Genomic DNA, 15,625 nt, shown 5'->3' on the forward strand with positions numbered 1-15,625 from the left:
CTATTTGAGCTGTGAAGGTTCTTTAAATAGAGTTGATAAAATACAACCCGGTGGTAAGGCAGAGCTTTTTACTGTTTTACACTCTTTACCGTTTTAGAGTCAAATAAATGAAAATTGATTCTGTTTGTGAATGTAGAATTACAATCTAGACATATAAATACAAAATTGTATTTTGTCTTTATACATACTACAAAATATTCAGATTTGTAGTGTCGTTTACATAAATATGGACTATTTTAAACCTGATCAAATACTTAATCTAGGCAGGTGCCAATATATAATTTATGGAAGTGTGAGATTAGATGATAGAAAATATATATTTGTTCTCTGATATCCAATAAACAATCAGTTGAAAGGTGAAAAAGCAGAACAATACAATGGTTGATTTTGTTCACGTCGGTTACTGTCCAGATGATGAGCATATGATTTAGCATATGATGCCTAAAATCTATGAAAAAGAGAGCAAGGATATTTAAAAAGTCAACATGTTAAGGGTGACAACCAGAGTACCCTCATTTTTATCCGAAAGGTCAAATCTTGGACAGTATTCGAGCCAAAAAAATGTAATTAGAGTCATTCAACTATCTCCAAATTTAGACTTAAAGATTAAGTTTTCAAACGTTGTATCTACACACACAAAAAAAACCAAAAACCAGCCTAACTATGGGTGATATTGGGAGTAGTACCAATAAAAAGAAGCTTCCATCTTTCCTGCTGATGTGTTAAATGCCTTCAGTGTTTATCTTCATAATTAGTTAATATATAAATTTAATTATAAATTAATGTTTTATTGGGGTTTTTTCAATCTTTTCTCTCCACGTTGTTTTAAATAGCACTTGTGTTGAAAAGTACCACACTTCAAACATAGATAGCACTATTTTGTTATAATTTACCTACAATTTCAGTTGGTTAATTTTACACTGTTTCTTGAAGCAATGAGTGAGAAAGGGTTATGGGGACTCCGTTCCATAAAGCAAATACAAAAATAATGTTAATAATAATCTAAAAAGCCAATTTTAACCAAAAAACACTGGTTTTCTTTGATAAGCCCGGGAACTTTCAGCCCAATTGCTATGTGTTTAAAAAATTATATTAATCTAATTAATCCAGTATAACTGGTTAATTAGGAGGAATAAGGTAGCTCCTATGTTATGATGTTGAAATATGAATTTAAGATAGATTAGCTTCATAATTTGTGGTAGATTTATTTTATTTATTCAATTATAATAAATATATCCATCCATTATTTCATATAACGTCTAGACTTTTCATGAAATAGAGTTATAAGAGGCAAATTCCAATTTTTTATTTATACTTTTATTTTCTTAAGTAAACATGGGTTTATTTTTCTTCTTAACTCATCTTGTTAAAGGTAAAATAAAAAAGGGTTTTAGTAAACCAATACAAATATTTGTTGATTATATTTCTTTCTTTGTATGTAAGAATCATGTTTTCATCAAATGAATATCAAAGAAGGCTGATCGATCACTTTTTCAGTTACATAATCGCTTAATAAAGGTTTGACTACATGTTTTAAATACATCAAAAGGCCGTACATTAACATTAGTCCGACTGCCGGGACAGGCAAATTGTTCTGTCGGACAGGTTAATACAATGATTATGCTGTCCAAAGGGCAAAGCGATCCCAAATCATGCTACCTAAATTCCTTTTAACATGTGACACTGTTATATTATGGTATACAACTTTGTTTTCACTCATAAATGAGCTCAAGTTCATAGCGCCGCTAAGACCAAGGCTTTCCTGCGAGACAACTTTTGGGACCTTACCCCCTTAGACTACTCTACTTAGGCGCATCTGGAGGTGAGGATGTGTACTACTCCTCACAAGAGTCTCTAGAGGCTTCCATCAAGAAGGAGGAGTGTACCAAGCTCGATTCTGCAGGAGATTTAGGTCTCTTATTAGGCAATTATTAGAGCTGAAGGCTCACATATTGAGTAAAAGTTGAACTGAACACTATTTTCAGATGACTTTGTAAAATAAATGTACTCCCAAAACCTCTTGTTTAAATTTTAATCTTGAAAAATTGAAAATAAGAAAATGTGTACCACTACATAAGATCAACACTGTACTTATTGGATTTTGCTTTATTTTAACAAATTTACATCGACACTCGACAGCCTTGATTCTTGCTTATAACTCTTTTGTATGCTTGAAGCACTACTTACATATTCTGCATATTTGCAAAGCGTAACAGCAGTGTATACTGCACTACATCACAGATTAGAGAAAAAAATAATTTAAAACCCTTGCAGGGGTCATTGTAAATAGTGTTGTGTCGGTCTCAATTTCTTCGGCCCGGTCCATTTTTACGATCGTTCCTTAGGACTATTGGTCCTTGGAATTTTTCATAAAAATGGCAGTCGTCTATTAATAAATATATGAGATATTTATTGAAGAGGATTGCATATATATTTCATTTTATTTACATTATAATACGGACATTTATTATGTTTATAAAAATATATAGTATATTTTATTAAATATAATTGAAGAATTTAAAAAAATCAATTATGTCAGGAGGGATGGATTTTTCTTGTTTAAGGGTCATTGAGAAACACTAAACCAGACGGTACTAAATAGCGGTTCTCATTGTTAAATAAAGACCGACACACAAGAAGTAATTTTCACTAATATTAGGGGGGACACGAAAACTAATTTTATAATAATGAAGAAAAATCAGGAATATCCGTTAATAGAGGAGCAAAAAAATTGTCAATAAGAAAATATACATTTTAAAAAAAGCTTAGGTTCTCAATAACCACATGAAAGTAACAAATTGCTTTAAAAAATGCCGGTACCAATTTCTAACTCATTTGTTTTAACTATTTGAACAGAACCCGTACATTTTTATTTGAATGAGCCTTACTTATTATAAAACCTGCACCACATTAAAGTACTCGTAAAAAAATCATTAAGAAATGCCGTCTTAAAGAATGAAAGGAAATTATTTTACCCAAATTCTATGTAGGATCTATCAAATCAATTTTATCACTTTGGATGTGGTAGTTGTCTTGTAATTGTTAAGTGAGTCAATTATATATTTTTATCTTTTCCTTAAATTAGAAAAATCTAACATATCGAGTAAAATATTTTTTTATTCTTTTATACGTTTTGATTGGATATTATCAACAAGGAATGATAAAGCATTCTTCTTTTATTGATTTCCTTAAATGATCTGAATATTGAACAGGCAAAAATACAAAATCAAAGAAGAATCGTGGATCTTATGGACCTACATATGTTACAGACGATTCCCCACAAGGAGTGAAGATTCCTTTGAGGTAACATCTTCCTTGAGGAAAATGTGAGGCTTCTCCCACCTTCCATGTAAAATAAAATGACTCAATGCTTATATTAGTTATTGAAATTTGTCATTTCAAGTTTGCATTACCATATGATCACATGATATTTAAGTATTAAAATATGTAGATTTGAGTCTACTCTTCAATTACTATCGAAACAATACCCAAACCCCAAATAAGGTGAAAATCTCACTTCTTCTCACTCTTTGTTATGAAGTACTCGCAGTAGTACTCAGTATGGCTCGGAACTATTAAACTTCGACGAACAAGCAAGCCTCGCTTTTCTAATATAGGAGATATCTCCCTAAAGAATTCACTCTTTGTTTTTCATGAGCACACTCACACGTAGTTACCCAATACATGAATGCTTTTTCATCTAGAATTTTTTTAAAAATAATAACATTAATAGCTTAAGATTATTTTTTAAATGTGACATGATGAGCCAGGGAGTACTTAGTGTCTGAAACGCTCCCTGAGTGATATTTAGAACACACTCGTTACTAAACCTAATTTAAGGATTCATTCTAAATAATTTTTTGTTTTGTATAACGTACTTCTACGATATATTCTTTATTTAATATGAGCATTTAAAACACTTTTTTTTCTTTTTTAATATGACGCTCACACTCGATTCTATTGTTATTTCTTGGATCAAGCATCTACACAGTAATAAAATACACTAAATATATATATATATAGTTAAATATACACACGAACATACAGATAATCTTTGTTTATCCGTATGTCCATGTTGTGTTTTCTCTTACGCCTTTATTTTACTTTATAAAAATTGACAAGTTGTTTTGTGAAAACTATGCACAACACAAAAAGGAGTGATGCAAACGTCTTTGCATGCATCAGTAATCCGACCTTGAGGAAGGTAGAGCAAACAAGATCCCAAACTCCCCGTTCTTAAGATTTAGAAGACTAAAAAGTTTAAGTTTATCGAATAAATAGTATTTATTTATCACTAGATAGAATTGCCGTGAGAAACGGAAACTTAATCAAAGAATAATATATGGTAAAGCTAACACATACAGGGACATTGATAGCATCAAAATTAAGATTTATTGCACTTGACTTCAACAGTATGTTTTTTACTCTTTTGCAAAAAAAGAAAAAAACAGATATAAAACAGTCGAGATTTCCCCTCCTTTCTGCGATGAATTGCAACCATATACTATCTCAAATCATAAACTTTTTACAAACAATATCCTATTTTAAATTAGTTCTGAGTTTGCATTCTACCAAGTGCTTAAGTATTACGTATTACAAAGGCTAAATATTTCATTTATTATCATGAACTACGCCTTTCTTCCTGTGTACAATATTATTCACAAATAGAAAGTCGCTTCTCATCTTCTTTCCACAACCAGTTGCCTTTCATCACGACAAATATTCAATTCAAAGTGTCATATTTTTGAATATTTCTATAGAGCTGATAGTTTTTCAAAAGTGTTTTTTTTTATTTTTTACTTTTACTAAAAATGACATATTTCAAATTAATAAAAAAAGTTATATTTTTTTTTTCACGCAAAGACCTTTAAGCTCCAAAAATAATATGTAAACCAATTATTTAAATCATTTAGTATTGAAGTCAGGGGATTTTAAATGTACAATAACCTGGATTTGAAGGGAAACACTGCTCTGTTTACTCAAATTAACCTTTAAAGAAGCCAAATTCACTTTTTTCATTAATTATGCTTAAAACAAGAGGGGGAACTTGAGACTTACGATTCGACTTGGACTTTAGTCTATGTTTTGAAGACTTGACTTGATCTCAGAATCAAAGACTCGAGACTTCACTTGGACTCAAGAGCTAAGACTTGTGTCTCTATTTGGACCTCAAATCTAATTTAAGCTGCACTCAGCAAAAGCTTTAACACTACCTAGAGACCCAATATTATAATTATGAACCTGATATGAGTTTTATGTGGTTTGAAAACTGAAATTGGACTTGATAAAAATATTGAAGGACTCTAACTGAATAGGATGAAGATATTTAAAGACTTGGAATTCTGAGTAAAGGCATGATATTCGACTTGCATTCATTTATAGTACTGGTAAGGCCTTTTTTACATCTGCTTAAAATTTAATTCAGTTAATCTTATATAATTTCTTGTTCTTCTTCATTTAAAAACTATTTTTATATGATATTTTTCTTTAATACAATTAAAATGTAGGAATGATAAATGACAGATACAAACCCTGAAGAATGAGGAGAGGAGTAAACAAGACTATTTTGCAATAATCTACATCAAATATGTTATATAAATTTATCAATTTCAAATGCGTAGAAACAAGGGCCCATGGCAGCTGAGTTTCCCTAAACCCATTACCCCCAATCAAGATTTTTGAATAAACTTTGTAAGCTTAGCTAATGTAAGTGTAAATAAACAGAAAAACGTTTTCCCCCGAAAGTAATTTTTCTTGGGCCAAGAAAAAGGATATGTTCTCATGATCACACTAGGCAGATCTGAATACCTTTTCCACAGAATTTATATTATCCTTATCGACCCAATATAAAATCTTAAACCACGACAGGCAATACAGTTATTACTTTAATAAACACAGAGGCAGAGAATTTTTTCCCCTTTGCAGAAAAAAAGAGAGCCATAGATTTCCCTAAAAGGAAGGAAGAAAAAGGCAAAAAAGGAGAGATGTTACACTCGGGCCGCCTTTTTTTTTTAGTCTCTTGAGCGTTTTCTCATTATTTTCTTTTTCTTCAAAATGTAGTAGTATCCCTACAAATATATATTGGTTGAGATTGTTCATTTATTCGTAGTGTTGATATAGTGTGTGCAGACTGAAAATTAACTGTTGAGAAAATTAAAAATAAAGATATTTTGTTGTTGACTAAAAAAAGGTATATAATAGTTAATTAGATTTTTTTATTTACATTTTTCAAGTTATGAATAGCTGAGGGAGTACGTGAAATATGCATTTGTTGTCATTCTGATTCATTTATTTCCTGTTCCTTTCAGTAATTGAGTGTTTAAGACTTTACAACTAAGTAATTATGTGTAAATTTATTAAGAACTTACTTAGTAGGTATAATATAGATTTAGATTTTCCTTAATTAATTCTAAATAATGGTTTATGTGAGTAAAAGGCCTAGACGGTTGATTTGGTACATTCATATGTATAGATACATTTAATAAGTTACATATTCAGTCGAATACTATTCATCAAATAATATTAAAGGAAAAATGGAGCGACGAAGCTCATTGGAAAACGTGCTCGGGAAAAACTGTTCTTTTGAGCTCAATCTACGTAGTTTCGATTAACGGTCACTTCTAGAAAATGAAATATATGGGCATTTCCTAGCTCAGACAGACCAATTGTAATACTACATTGTTTCCTTATACTTAATTATTGCTACTTTAACCTTAAAAAAAATCTAATAACATTTTGAAAGACTTTTAATTTATTCTCTTTCAATCCCATTAATACCTTTCTGAAGAATAAACTAAAGTAGTAAATTATAAACATTCTTTTTTTTTTATGCTTATGAATGAAAAAAGTAAAAATGAGGGAATTATACGCTTTTGTTGAACTCAAACTAGAATTGAGGATCCATTTTGAAGTAATTTCTACATATGACCATGATACGACGTGTGATTTTCTTGTATTTTCTCCATCATATAGCTGCTTGTAGCTTATGTAATACAACGTTGATTCTGGAAGTGAGACCATCAAATTATACAGTAACTACGAGTGCGTGGTGCTTATAAATGACAGAGAGTAACACTGAGGATTGTTTGAAGATTTATAAGTAGTGTTATGCATCCTAAATTATATGGGAAAGCCCTATTCGATAATGGAGTCATTCCTGTATTTGTCCTTGATTGATTTGGAGTGGGAGTTGGGTTTCCTTAACTTCACGCTATAGCATGTAGCTAATCTAATCAAACGTCATATGACTATGCTGTTATCCTCCAAAAATTCTTATAATTGTCTGGGTTACCATGTTGATTTTGGGTTTTTTATGCCAAAATGCTAACAATTGACAACCCTATTTATACGTGTAAGCAAAGTTGTAGAAATTATCAGCATCCGGTATGCTAAAAAAAGAAACTGAAAATCAACATATGTAGTAATCCCCACAATTTAAGGAATGTTTTGGTGAAGAGATAATTATTTTCATGAAGTTTCATTATTAAATTAGCTCCGAGCAGCTATATAATTAAGGAAATAAACACTCATCCTATTCTGTAAATTTGTGAGGACATAGGTAGGATTGAATCCGATGTGGATCCACAATTTCACTCTTAGATTTATAACTCTGCAACAAATTCTGAGTGTGAATCTTTGTTTTTCACACACTAAAGATTACTTTATACTTAGATTTTATCGATTCAAGAATAAAATAATAGTGATAATAGCTTTGGAAAATATAAAACACTGTTCATGTTGGCACTACAAAAGTATCACACTCTTCTAATGTCATATTTTTTACAACTATAAATGTAAAACATTGTCCCCCGTTGTCTGAGAGTATAATTGAGGATCATTGACATTAGAGTAGTTTCTATTTATATACTGCATGCGTATATACTTGTGAATGAGTAACAGAATCGAAATTCAAAACTGTAGCGCAAATTATAGCAATTTAGCCCCTATATCAGAGAAATACTTATGTAACTAAAATGCTCATAAAGTTCATTTGTTTGTATTGACCATAAAGTCGAACATACTAGAAAGTTTAGAATTACAAATAATTGTTTTCCCCCTAGATGTAATAACACTTATTTATACCATTAGCTCATACTAGTTGTAATAATAATATTAACGTAATACAAGATATGTCTGAATATGTAACAACTTACATAAAGAACACTTTTGTCTACAATAAAGTGATAAATAAACTAACTATCCAACCTACATTATTACGTCAGTTGATCCTCTCAACAACTTTTTTAATAACGTTATTTAAATACCAACAGTTGGATATAGAAAAACCAAGAAGTGTTTCCTTTTCAAACAAAACCATTAAAATATGGTGGTTTTTTATGATTTTGTAAAAAATAAACTAACTTTTATATGAATTATTGATCCTTTTCACACTCAAGTTGACTCAAATCTACAAAAACATTGAAAATACTCAAAAACTTCTATTCAAAAATTAACAAATTTTATACGAAAAAACTAGTTATAGATTTATGATCAACTTTCCAAGTATTAGTAGAACTAAATATTGATTTTAAAAGATTTTAATAATGTAAAATTTTGTTGACTTAATATACTCATTTATTCAAAATAATAACTAAGTCAATCAAATTTTCTTTTTCTTTTGATAACTCTAATTTAAATAATATTGATTTGTTATATAAGGTTTTTTAAAGGCATTGTAAATAATATTATGTTCATAAATACTCGGTAATAGAATTGGTGGGAAAGAATATTTTAATCGAAAAATAGATGCAATACACGTATTCACGTTCGATTGAATGTCATTTAACATATTGATTAATAATAATGTTTTTAATATCGATATAGGTATAAATATTTGTTTGTATATTCCAGATGAATACTTTTTATACCTTGTACTTACATTTTCAAATTATATGTTAGTAGGTTTAGCTCTCTACTCAGGCTTCTTACACACATGAGTCACACATATCAATTTTATTCATTCATTCATTGCCATTATTTTTTTCCATGTTATGATTTGATAATGGATTATTACTGTGTGACAATAATACTGCTGAATTCATCATTATATATTGAATATTGAAATCTTGGAAAATTTCGATCCTCAATCCTACTCAGAGTCCAATTAGGACATACACTTATAACTAATATTGTGTTGGTTCATATTTAGTCGGATCTTAGGATCGGTGATCCTAATGATCCTTAGGACTTTCGGTGAACAGAAATTTTCCTTATAATGTCCGTGGCTTATGAACCCAAATAAAATACAATAAATATAAGGGGCGTCCGCAGAGGATGGGCTGGAGAGACTGTAGCCCATTTTTTACAAAAGATTTAATATTTGAAATTTTTTATAAATAGGTGTGGATTTTTGAAATTTATTGGCAAAAAAAATAATTTCTCGATAATAGGTATGGACTTATGAAAAAATATTTCAAAAATATTATGCAAAAAAATTAATTTTTTGTTAATTACTATGGATTTTTGAAAAATAAATTCCAAAAAAAAAACCCATTTTTTAGAAAAGATTTAATATTTGAAATTTTTTATAAATAACTGTGGATTCTTGATATTTTTTGCCAAAAAAAAATAATTTTTCAATAATAGGTATGGACTTTTGAAAAAAAATTTCAAAAAATGTTTTGCAAAATAATTAATTTTTGTGAGTAACCGTAAATTTTTGAAAAAAAAAATTGTTACAAAAATTAAATATTCAAAATTACATTTTTGAAATTTTTTTCCATAGAATTTATTTTTTGAGAATGATTGTGGATTTTTGAATTTTTTTTTTCAAAAATTTAATGCTTTAAATTTTTTAACAAAGAAAATATTTTTTCAAATTTTTTTAGATTTTTTTCAAGCTCCTGTGGACACTCCTGGTTATGTATAAAGAGAATTTAACATATCTTACACAAAATATTTATATTTTAAAATTATGCAATATAATAAATACAAACATTTTTTATAGTTATATAATACAAACCCCTATATTATGAAAATTCGTTACCTTTATTGTATTATGCAATAGTTTTTTCTTCATAAATCATAGAGAAAAAAGACCCAAATCATTTGGTAGTTAGTCAACTTAGTCAATCATAACAACTGCTATTGATCTCTTACTCCCAGACTATAATTTTTCCACAATTGTTAGAATGAAGTATATATATTTATTTCGTAATATTAAAATTCTTCTTTTTATTTTATTCGATACCATATTATTATAATATTGCTGAGGAATATTTTATCAAAAGCATCGCTTTACATTTGTATTTCCAAATATATTTCTAAATTTCTTCACATAAATACAAAGATGGTCAATATATATGTATATACGACTATATACATTATACAAAGAGGGATCAATAAGGAATTTTATTCCTGTCCTTTTGGAAACGGAGCATAAGTATACTTAATTTATTACTTCTTTTACTTAAAAAAAGAATAAATTATAGAATAGTCATGATGTATCAAGTGAGACGAGGGAATTTACAGCTGACTACAAAATACATGGTATACTTTTGTGTAAGTGAAATAAAGCCATGATAACTGAATAACTGAACAAAGGAAAAATACTCTCAATAACGTCACGAGGGTTCAATTTTACCTTCTGTAAGGACCAACAAGTGGGACTGGAATTAATCTGAGTCCAAAATAAGGACAGACGCCAGCCACACTGTTTATAGCCCATCAACTATTTAAGTGCAAATCTTCGTCCTTCACGCATTATAATTAAATGTACCCTTTTCAAGAATATTCATAGTAGCTTTGTACTCTGGCAACTACAAAAAGTATCGGTCATGTGCAATGTTATATTATTTTAAAACTAAAAATATAATACTCAAATCTCATTTTTCTCTGTGTATTACTGTTGATTTTGGGGTTTGTCTCTTTATCTATGGAGTTCAAGGGGTTTTATAACTTTGATAAATTACCGAGAAAAAAATATTTCATCATAAAATCTTAATCTACTTCATTCAATCAATAAAAAGTTAAAAATATAATATTTAACTATTGATGCTAAAGTACAAAGGATGTACATTAACAAACAAACAATTGAATATGTCACTTCACCTTCTAATGTATAAAACATTAATTAATTTTTGATACTTAACAAGTGTATGGGTAAGACTTTGTAAAAACTTTTTTTTCTTATACAATCATAAATAAATTACTTACTTATATTGGTATTTATTATTTACTATATCATGTTGGAGTTTTCTTGCTCTTCTAGATGGACAATTTCCAAGGAATTTATAAGCCCTACTTTTCATGCATATCATGAACCCTATTTAGAATTTACCCTTTTTTTATATCATTTAATACATTTTAATAAATCGTTGATAAGTTTTTGTTGCGGATATGAAAAATGAAATACATAATATTAAAACTATCAAACAGAGTCATTTTTAACCCCACTTGTCTTAGAATAATTTTATAAGATTAACAATTTCTTTAAATTTAACTAACAAAGTTAGATAAATACATTTTTATCACATAAAAAATGTGCTTATTGAAATATACATGGATTATAAGCATATCGCTATATTGCATCTTAAGCATAATAATTGTCCACTTGTTCATCTAAGGCAAATTACGGACAGGCCCATTTTTTTTTTTTTTTTTTGTTTAGTCACCAAAAAAAAAAAAGGCGGGGGGAATGAAATTGTAGGTCTAGTTCATAACCAATTCTCACAGGCTCTGTTAGTATTCTTTATTTAATTATAAGGAATAGTTAACAGCTAAGCAACAGCTAATGTTTGTCCAAATTCTCAATGTTGTGGAGGGTAAATAAAGTCAAAAAATTGACAGCTGACAAAAAAAACATAGAAGATGTTGATGATTTGGAGATATCATAGTAAAATAAACATATTTTAATTGATATGAATAACTTTTTTTAATGTATGTAGTCTTTTCCCTCCAGATCTAAGGGATTGGTTTAGTGTGTGTGTTTTTTTAAATTAAGTAACTTATCTTTATTTTGATTTATACATAAAAAAATATATATTTTTTAATTATTATTAATTGGCCAAATGAAATATAAGTCATAATAGGTTTCACTCTGGTTGGTATATTATCTTTTAAGTAGATAAGTAAATTTTGCAGTATGATAGTTTTGAAAATTCGTTTACAATAACTTTCGAAAGAGTTCTATTTATATTTTTTAAAGTATAATGTGTTTTCTCTGACATCATAAATATCATAATAACCCGGAACAATGCTATGTTAATGATATAGTTATTAAACTACGAACATAAACTGTTGTATACTTAGATGAAATTTTATTCCTATGAAATTAGGTCGTTTATGCCTCATTCAAGATGACTGACATTCAAAATAGTAATATTCAATATAAAAAAAGAGGAGACAAATACGTTGTAATGTTTAGTTTATCTCGCAATCTTACCTCAAAAAAGAGTTTGAAAATAAAACTCAAAATCAGTTATTAGTTAGCAAATTATTTTGAATTGTGGAACCAATTCTCCTTTGATAATAATTAAAAGTAAAGGTTAACATAAAATAATTTCAATTCAACCAATCAAAGTTAAGAGGTTAATAAGTAGCAGATAATAAGCACAATGTAAATTTTATGTTTGTGGTACGTAGGTAGTGCTAAGTTGACTATACATCATTAAAGGATAATTTTTTTTTTTTTTTTTAAATAATAAAATCATTAGAGAAATATAATATAAAGTATAAGCCTATGTAAATACTATCCTTTGAAGGTATTGGTGTTGAATATACTTTAATATTACTCTATAGCTTCATGGTACTCTTTTGACATAATTAAAATAGGAATTTTGGTGAAGGGAACAAAAAGTTGTACACGTCATGAGATTAAAGGTATAGAGAAATTATAAAGCGACGTCATCTGTTGTATTATAAAAAGTGACATCTTAGATGGAATAAAGATATTAGAATGACCAGGAGTCTACTCAAACTAACAAATTGTTTTAAAGCTTTAGTAAGGTGAAATCATGGAGGCTGCACAGTTGATTATAGAGTACCCTTGCAGAGCAAAAATAGTCGCGTTCTAGTCATGATAATATATACAAAAACTGAAAACCAATGGTGTATCTAGCCCCTTCAGGTTCTTAAAAGTTTTTGAATACCCCTCCAAAATATATATCTATGTCATATGTTATTTGTTTTTATAAGTCTTTTTTTAGTGGTATCAAACATGTAATCCAAAATGATTGCACAAATTAGTTTGATTTTTTTTTTTAAAGCAAGTTCCTAGGATATTATTTGGCCCTTTAAGGCATTAAGAGCCTGTTTTATGACCGAAATAAAACCTATCTTCCCTTCTTTATTTCTATATATATTTCCTTCCTTGTTCTATTGTCACTCTGTCTCTTTCTACATCCCTCTTACTGTCTCTTTTCTTCTGCCTTCATTCTTTGTTTCTATTCCCTCTATTTAGCCCTGCAATGCGAGAAACCCTCTGCTAGAAGATATAAAAATAAAAACTATTTATATAAAAGTGTCGATAATTTCGGGGCTAAGCCCCCCTTGATGAAAGCTAGCCCTCCTGACCACATTAATAAAAAGGGTGTGGTTACATTACTTACATTAAAAGCTAAGTCTACCACCTACACATGTGTATGTACCTACATATATTATATACACGTTGCAATTGTATAATCAGCCTGTACAAGTTGTAGTACCTCTTATAACGCCTTAATTATTACATCTTTAGTCATTTTAATTACAAACGATGAATTTATCAAATAAATGCATTTATTATGTATTTAGAGACAATACATCTGTAGACATTTGAACTTTGTAATATGCCACTGAATACACTAATCAATATGTGTTTTTCATCAAAATGGTCAAATACTCGAATGAGCATTCGGTAGAGAACAAACCTTCACAAAAAAAAAAATCCCCTAAAAATGTACTTTCATTTTCTTTAAAGTAATAAAAATTACATATTTGGATTTAAAATTCAAAGGGAACAACAAGTTCAATCAAAAATTAACGATATGGACGTACAAATCTCTAATGACTGTTATATACCAACTGTGCGTTCCAAATGGCTGAAACTTTGGTGAGTAACTTGTAACAGATGCTAGATAGATATGACGAGCATTTATTTACGAGTGTCATCATCTTCCCTTTGAGTTTGGAAACTTTTCAGACCACCCTCTTATATAACTATATGAAGAACTGAATTCATCATTGATTAATTATCTCTCGAAAATAACTATATTTTAATAATCTTTTATGAGAAGTTAAGTAGATTATACGCTTATAGAGTATACTTCACTGCGTGTGGATATACAAAAGTAAGCCTGAATTACATGTGTATATTGAATTTAGTTACCTTAGATTTATATTATTCAATTATTTCAATAAATCATTTGGAAGGGGCAACAAATTGGGCTTATAGATCCATCAAGTTATCAATAGAAATATATAAATTTTTATTTGAAAAGGGCCATATTGGAACTAAAAAAAGTATCATAAGTAGTCTCATAAAAAGGAAATTATTGTTTTGTATAATTTCGAATACAATTCTCTTTCAATTCTCATATTATTTTTTCAAATGTTATGTAGGTACACATGTCCACAACGTTGGTATTGTTAGGTGTGTTTTTTTTACCGACAAAATACGTCTTTTCGTGTGTTCTTGATTTTTTTTTCAATTATAAAAATAAAAAAACACAATCAATTCATGAAAACATTCTTTAAAAACTTTTGCAAGAATGTTTATTCTTCGAAAATAGTTATATTTTACAAAATACTACATTTTGAAAAGAAAAAAAAATGTTTGAAAGTTTTAAAAGATTTTTCTCCTAAATTGATTTTTCATTCTATTTTGTTCAATAGTAGAAAATCTCAGAGCACACTAAAAGACGTATTTTTTTGGTCAGTCAAAAACAAAATAAGAATGAAAAATGCCAGATAATGTCAACATACCTTATGGACATAATAAAATAAATGTGGAATTTCTTAATATTTTTCAAAGATTACTTTTGTGTTAGCACACCACTTATATATATCATCATTGATTAGAAATCTCCATAAATAGCTCTATTTTAATTATCTTTTATGAGAAGAAGACGGGATCCGTAGATTATGAGCTCATATTTATATTATGATTACGTTACTTCATGTGTCTGAATATATATATATATTTTGATTGGCTCTTAAAAATCACTGTTTTACTCTTGCTTCCATTTTGTTTCCTTCATCATAAAACCTTAATTTATACTTAATGGTTTCCTTTGCTTGTTAATGTTTTGCCCAATATTGAAAAATTAGCCAAAAAATCCATATCTCTAATAAGACTATATTGATTCTAAATTGTAATACAATGTCCTTAATCTACACAATGAACCATTACTTAGTACACTCTTCTCTTTTTGGCACAGGGATATATATTCTCAATTAGAACTAATTGAGAAGGGAGAGAGTGAAAATGAAAACATTTTTTATTTTTTTTACATACTGGCGGATAATATTACTTTCATCTATGACCATCAATCTGTGTTTTTATCTGTATTGTACCGCTTCACATCGGAAAAAGAAGAAAAACGACTTATAGGCGAAGAAGTTGAAGAAAAAACATCAAACATCAATAAAAATTACAAAATTGCAAAACATACGAAGAAGTACCTTGTTCTTGGACCGATTTTTTGCC

General features: G+C 28.7%; 1 protein-coding gene across 3 annotated transcripts in view; it reads left to right on the forward strand.

Moving 5' to 3' along the window:
- Positions 1-4,461: 4,461 nt before the first annotated feature.
- The window catches only part of LOC121116929 (spermine oxidase), a 37,468-nt gene continuing 26,304 nt past the window's right edge, over positions 4,462-15,625 (forward strand). For 2 of the 3 annotated variants that reach the window (XM_071887928.1, XM_040711241.2), the window contains exon 1: positions 6,059-6,190. The gene's annotated coding sequence lies outside the window, so the exon portion shown is untranslated. Of the gene's footprint in view, positions 5,388-6,058; positions 6,191-15,625 lie in introns of those variants that run through there. The other variant, XM_071887931.1, reaches the window with a different exon arrangement.

Source organism: Lepeophtheirus salmonis, chromosome 1 (genome assembly GCF_016086655.4).
Source record: "Lepeophtheirus salmonis chromosome 1, UVic_Lsal_1.4, whole genome shotgun sequence".
Lineage (NCBI taxonomy): Eukaryota > Metazoa > Arthropoda > Copepoda > Siphonostomatoida > Caligidae > Lepeophtheirus > Lepeophtheirus salmonis.